The sequence below is a fragment of the Miscanthus floridulus genome, chromosome 1 (genome assembly GCF_019320115.1).
Source record: "Miscanthus floridulus cultivar M001 chromosome 1, ASM1932011v1, whole genome shotgun sequence".
Lineage (NCBI taxonomy): Eukaryota > Viridiplantae > Streptophyta > Magnoliopsida > Poales > Poaceae > Miscanthus > Miscanthus floridulus.
Window position 1 is genome coordinate 135,829,755 of NC_089580.1, and position 7,122 is coordinate 135,836,876.

The following is a 7,122-nucleotide window of genomic DNA, read 5'->3' on the forward strand; positions in this document are numbered from 1 at the left end:
GCGATCAACGTTTGAAGCAGGGGGCCACGTGGCGTGCATCACGCGACCAGACACTGGGGTCTAGCGTCCGATCGATCTGACCAGCGCGTCCGGTCGCCCTGTTTTTCAGTGAACTAAGGAGCCAATGGCTATATTTCGTGGGGGCTTCTATTTAAGCCCCATGGCCAGCTCAAACTCTCCCTATTGGCCATTTGCATTGACAAAGCAACCTTATGAGCTTAGCCAAAGCCCTCCTACCCATCTCCATCATTGATCCATCATCATTGTGAGATGGGAGAGAATCCAAGTGCATTGCTTGAGTGATTGTATCTAGAGGCACTTGGTATTCATGTTTTGCTGTGGGATTAACTTGTTTCTCTTGGTGGTTGCCGCCACCTAGACAGCTTGGAGCAATGAGGATCGTTGAGCGGAGATTGGTGATTGTCTCTGGCTCCGATCATGATGACTGTGAGGGTCTTGTGCCTTCCCTGGTGGAGCACCAAAAGGTAACTCTAGTAGATTGCTTATGTCATTAAGTTACCTCACTTGTGGATAGGTTCTTGCGGTGTCCAATTGTGTGGACGAGGTTTGTGCAACACCTCTTAGCTGCCGAACCACCAAGTGTTGGTCGACACAATGGGGACTAGCGTGCCGGCAAGCACGTGAACCTCGAGTGAAAAATTGATTGTCTCTTGCCCTTTGGTATTCTCTTGGTGATTGATTTAGTATTCATCTTATGATTGATTCACTCCTCTACACGACGGTATAATCACTCTACTCACTCATTTATACTCTTGCAAACTAGTTATAGCAAGCTCTTTAGTGTAATTAGAATTGAGAGCTTGCTTTGTTGTTTTAAGTTCATCTAGTGGAGCTCTTTAGTGTAGCAAGTGTGAGAGCTCTTAGTGAGTAGTAACATAGTAAATTGTGTGTCTAGTGATCACAGTAACTAGAATTGTTGGATAGGTGGCTTGCAACCCTTGTAGAGCTAGAGCAAGTTTGCATTTCGCTATTTGTCATACTAATCAAATTGCTCTAGTTGGTTTGTAGATTTTTTAATAGGCTATTCACCCCCCTCTAGCCATATTTGGACCTTTCAAGTGGTATATGAGCCGTGGTCACCATTTAATTGAAGGCTTAACAACCTCGGTGTCAAATTATGGCTCAAGTTGTGTTCAACCATGTGGGGGCAAACCACTATTCTTTGATGGCACATGCTATGATTATTAGAAGAGAAAGATAAAGATGTATCTTGGTTTAATCAATGATCAAGTATGGGATGTGACCAAGAATGACTATGCTATCATTGATCCCGACAATCCCACCAACCTAGACAAGACCAACAGGCAATGCAATACAATGGCTCTCAACACCATATACAATGCCATTGATTCCAAGATGTTTGAGCAAATCAAGGATTGTGAAAGAGCTAATAAGGCATGGAGGGGAGGAAACATATGTGGGCATACCAGCGGTGAAGAGTGCCAAGTTGTACATCCTCAAGGATAAGTTGACAAGCTTCAAGATGAAGGATGATAAGAGTATTCTGAAGATGTTCCATTGATTGCAAGTGATTGTCAATGATTTGAAGGCATTGGGAGAGAAGATCAAGGATGATGATGTCTCTCATCGGTTCTTGATGTGCCTACCTCCAAGATTTGAGATGTTGAGATTGCTTATCATAAGAGGAGGATTGAAGGAGATTACCCCTAACCAAGTATTAGGTGATGTCATGACACAAGAGACATACCATGTGGAAAGGAAGGGGTTGACAAGGATGACAAGAAGGAAGACAAAGACAAGAAGAAGAAAAGTGTAGCATTCAAGGCTAGCTCATCATCCAAGAATAAGGGCAAGTCCAAGAAAGAATCAAGTGATGATGATGATCTTAGTGACATTGATGATGAAGCCATGGCTCTCTTTGTGCGCAAGATGGGCAAATTCATGAAAAAGAAGGGTTATGGTGCAAGAAAGAGAAGAGATCACACCAAAAGCAAAGAATATGTGAGAAGATGCTACAATTGCAAGAGCCCCGATCATGTTGTAGCGGATTGTCCCTATAATAGTGACAATGATGAGGATGAAAAGAAGAAGCACAAGAAGGACAAGAAAGAAAAGAAGGACATGAAGGAGAAGAGCATGACCTTCCAAAAGAAGAAGAAGGGTGGAGGATATGTGGTCACTTGGGATAGTGATGACTCTAGTAATGATGGCAAGAAATCTATCAAGAAAGCACTAGCAAGCATCGCCATCAACAACAAGCCCTCCATCTTCGACACTCCATCGACATGCCTCATGGCAAAGCCTACCAAGGTAAAATATGATGTGAGTGATGATGATAAATGTGAAAGTGATGCTTGTAAGAGTGATGATGATGATGATGAGGAGGAGGAGTATACCAAGGAGGAGCTCTTGGACATGTGTGAGCAAGTGCACACTTACGTTGAAATGAAGAGAAAGGAGTGCAAAGAATTACGCAAGAAAGTCAAATTTCTTGAGCAATCCTTTGATGTGCTCAATGCCACTCATGAGAGGCTAATGGAAGCCCATAAGAAGCTTGGCAAAGCTCACTCTAAGCTTGAAAAAGCTCACTCCTCTCTCATTGAGCAAGTCAAGAAGGAGGAAGCCAAGAAGGAGCAAGTGATCGTGTCTTGTGATGTGGGACTAACAAGTGATCTTATTGATGAATCTTTTTATAAGCCCATTGTAGTCATTCCCACTAACACTTCTTGTAGCACTACTACTTCTACTTCACCTTTGAGTGATGGTCTCACTTGTGATGCCTCACTAATGGTGGAAAATGAGACCCTTAAGAAGGAGGTGAATGAGCTCACTCGTGCCTTAGGCAATGCCTATGGTGGAGATGCCCGCTTACTAAAATGCTTGGGTAGCCAAAGGTTTTCATTCAACAAAGAGGGATTAGGCTATACCCCCAAGAAAGGCAAAGCAGCTTTTGTCACTCCCAAAGTTAGCTTTGTGAAGGGCAATGGTCGGTTTTGCAATAGATGCAAGCAAGTTGGGCATGTATAGCAATATTGCAAGATTAACAAGAACAAACTACCTAATGTATCCTCAATTAAATTTGATTCTTGTTACATGCTTGTTAAGGGTACCAATGGTGTGAAGGCTAAGTTTATTGGTACACCAATTGTGGGTCCAAAGAAGAAGGTCATTTGGGTGCTAAAGACCTTGTTCACTAACCTTCAAGGACCCAAGCAAGTTTGGGTACCTAAAATGAATTGATCTTCTTTTGTAGGTCAATTATAAAGCCAAAGGAAGGCATTGGGTGCTTGATAGTAGGTGCACACAACACATGACCGGTGATTCAAGAATGCTCAATTCAATCAATGAAAACAAGAGCAATGGGATTGATAGTATCACATTTGGTGACAATGGCAAAGGCAAGGTCAAAGGTCTTGGTAAGATTGCAATATCCAATGACTTGAGCATTTCTAATGTGCTACTTATAGAGAGCTTGAACTTCAACCTATTATCGGTAGCTCAATTGTGTGATCTTGGTTTTAAGTGCATATTTGGTATGGATGATGTAGAGATTATAAGTGTAGATGGCTCTAACTTGATATTTAAAGGATTTAGATATGAGAATCTATACTTAGTTGATTTCAATGCTAGAGAAGCTCAATTGTCAACATGTTTGATAACTAAGTCTAGCATGGGTTGGTTATGGCATAGAAGGCTTGGTCATGTTGGAATAAAACAATTGAATAAGTTGATCAAGCATGACTTAGTTAGAGGCTTGAAAGATGTCACAATTGAGAAGGATAAGCTATGTAGTGCATGTTATGCCAAAAAGCAAGTTGGTAACACACATCCTTCCTGTGTTAAGGGTATATATATACACCCTTCCTAAAACAGTCGCCGTGCCTGACCCCTCCCTCATGTTAAAAACCAAGTGCCAAGGTTCGCAGAAACAAACAACAGAGCATGGCTGGTCAGACTACGAGAAACCTACGCCCCAATGGCTATGGCACTCTTGCTTACCAGCATGATCAGAGTTTCCCTCCTACACCTCGGGCCCTACGGTCTTAACAAATGGAAGGGTCGAAACACATGAACCCCATTTCACACATAAAAAGGGAGAAAAAACAAATTTGATCAAACAAAACAAAATGATAAGTTTGTTCGGATAGTACAGAGAGGTCGGAGCTTGTCCGCTTATTACATGAATGATTGCCTGACCTATCTGGCTAACTAACCCCTCCAGGGGAGAACTATGCTCTCTATTCTGTTCGCTAGGTCCTACGAAAGGGGAGCCACCATCGTCTCCATCTCCTCCAGCTCATGAGCTTCATAGCCAGGTGCGAAGCCGTGGCTCATCGTCTCTAGGTCGATGCTATCCCTGTAATGAGAATGAGCAATCGTGAAGGATTGATTAACCTCGGCATGAAGGGCATTCCTCTCGAGTTAGCGCACCTCAGCTGTGACCTCGACGACATGGGCCATGGGCGAGCTGGTCCCCTCCGACCGCACCACCTTAAGGTCGTTGCAGACCACTCTGAGGGTGGCGCTCAGGATACCAAGCTCGTTGCCCTCTGTCTGAAGATTCCTCTTTGCCTCGGCAAGGTCCACGGCTAGCTTGGCAAAAACGCTCTTAGCCTCTAGCTTTTAGGTCGTCCCATTTCCGAGCTTGGCCTAGAGGGAGCCAACCTTCTGTTGTGCATCATCGCGCTCTTGGTAGGCCTAGTGACACTCTCGGATGGCCTGGTCATGCTCCTCATGAGCCATGCCACACTCTGAGTAGAGCCTTTTCGTGGTTTGGAGCAGCTCATCCTGCTCCTTGCGTAGCCGGGCGACCGTCGTGGCATCTAGACTCGCCCTCTTCTCTAGGGTCACGAGAGTCTCCTTGGCCCCCAGCTTTAGCTCCCTTTCCTTCTCAACCTCGACCAGAAGGTCGAGGATCTGATGGCGGGTCTCGGTGTCCTTCTAGAGAAGCTCATCTTGCTCCTTCCTGACCTTGGCATCCTCATCGTCATCCCTCCATGATCTCACCAACAGGGACTCGAATGCCCTCTCGACCTTGTCAGCATGCCAATGGGCCTTAGCCACCCGTGACCAAAGACTGTCCACCTCCTCGGCAAGGGGAGTCAGCTCGGCCACCCTCTGTTGGGTGGCAACAAGCCGAGCGGTCACCTCCCCATGCAGCCGTGCCTCCTCAATGAGGCGGTCCTAGGTTTCCTTCTACTCATGAAGGAACTAAGACTTCCCCTGGCTACAAGCGATAAGGGACTAAAAGGAGACAATGGTTAGAATATAAAAAATATATAGAGAAAGAAAAGGATGAGAAGCAGGGTCAAGCGAATACCTGGTCGGAGGGAACGACAACGTCGCACAAGGCACCTCGGGCATGGTCCAGGGCTTCAAGCATGGACACGATCCCCACATTGAGGCTCTCCCGCTCCATGCTCTATATGTCATCATCGAGAGTGAAGAGCGTCGACGTTGGATCCTTTGGACTCGCCCACCGGAGTAGGGCCTCGCCCCATGTAGGCAAGTCGCTGCCCACTGACGTTAGGGCCAGGGATGGCTCCCCACTAGCTCCGATCGCCGCTGACCCTTCTCGCCATGATGTCCCCACCGGGACACTCCCTCTATCGACGGAAGGGGTCAGCGGTACGGACGTTGATTCCTCTCCTAGCACCATAACCTCTGGGGACCCTTCGATTGTGTCCCCCTTTGTCTAGCCCATGCTAGACACCATCACCTGGTCCACCGATGGCATGGGTCACGTCGGTTCCTCAGTCATCACCACAATAGCGCCCGGCTGTGACCCACTTGTCACAGCTGTCGCCGCCTCTATCTATGTCAGTGGGGTCTTGACTGGCTACGTTGAAACGTCCTAATGGCTAGAGGGGGGTGAATAGCCTAATAAAAATTTCTATAACAACACTTAACAAAATGGTTAGACAATTATGAGGTGAAGCAAGTGTTGCGCTAGCCTACTCAAAATGCAAGCCACCTACCACAATTCTAGTTTAGATAGTGTCTATTCACACAATAGCTATGACACTACCCTATGTTAGTGTGCTCTCAAAGGCTAACTAAAGAGCCACACCAACCAACCAAGCAAGCTCTCACAACTAGCTACACTAAAGAGCTTGTCAACTAGTTTGCTATAAAGTAAAGAGACTGATCAAGAAGGTTATACCGCTGTGTAGATGAAGAAACCAATCAATCACAAGAATGAATAACAATAAAGACCAATCACCTCGGAATCAATGATGAACATAATGATTTTTTACCGAGGTTCACTTGCTTGCCGACAAGCTAGTCCTCGTTGTGGCGATTCACTCACTGGGAGGTTCACGCGCTAATTGGCTTCACACGCCAAACCCTCAATAGGGTGCCGCACAACCAACACAAGATGAGGATCACACAAGCCACGAGCAATCCACTAGAGTACCTTTTGGCTCTCTACCGGGGAAAGGTCAAGAACCCCTCACAATCACCATGATTGGAGCCGAAGACAATCACCACCCTCCGCTCGATGATCCTTGCTGCTCCAAGCCATCTAGGTGGTGGCAACCACCAAGAGTAACAAGCAAATCTCATAGCAAAACACGAACACCAAGTGCCTCTAGATGCAAATACTCAAGCAATGCACTTGGATTCTCTCCCAATCTCACAAAAATAATGAATCAATGATGGAGATGAGTGGGAGGGCTTTGACTAAGCTCACAAGGTTGCTATGTCAATGCAAATGGCCAAGAGAGTGAGCTTGAACTGGCCATGGGACTTAAATAGAAGCCCCCATGAAATAGAGCCGTTGTACCCCTTCACTGGGCTGAACGCGGGTGACTGGAGGCTCTAGTCTGATTAACCGGACGCTGGCCTTCAGCGTCCGGTCACGCGATTCATGCCACGTGTCCCCCGCTTCAAATACTGTTCATTAGATTTCAATGATCATCAGTTGACTGGACGCATTAGTTAGAAAGTGACCGGACGTTGGACCTCAGCGTCCAGTCATTTCTAGTAAGGTTCCAAACACAAATTTTCACGACCGGACGCATCCGGTCATGCCCGATCGGACTCACCAAGCGTCTGGTCACTCATCATCTCCTCTGTGCGCCTCACATCAGCGTACATCAGCACTAATCGAACACACCCTGCCAGCATCTAGTCATA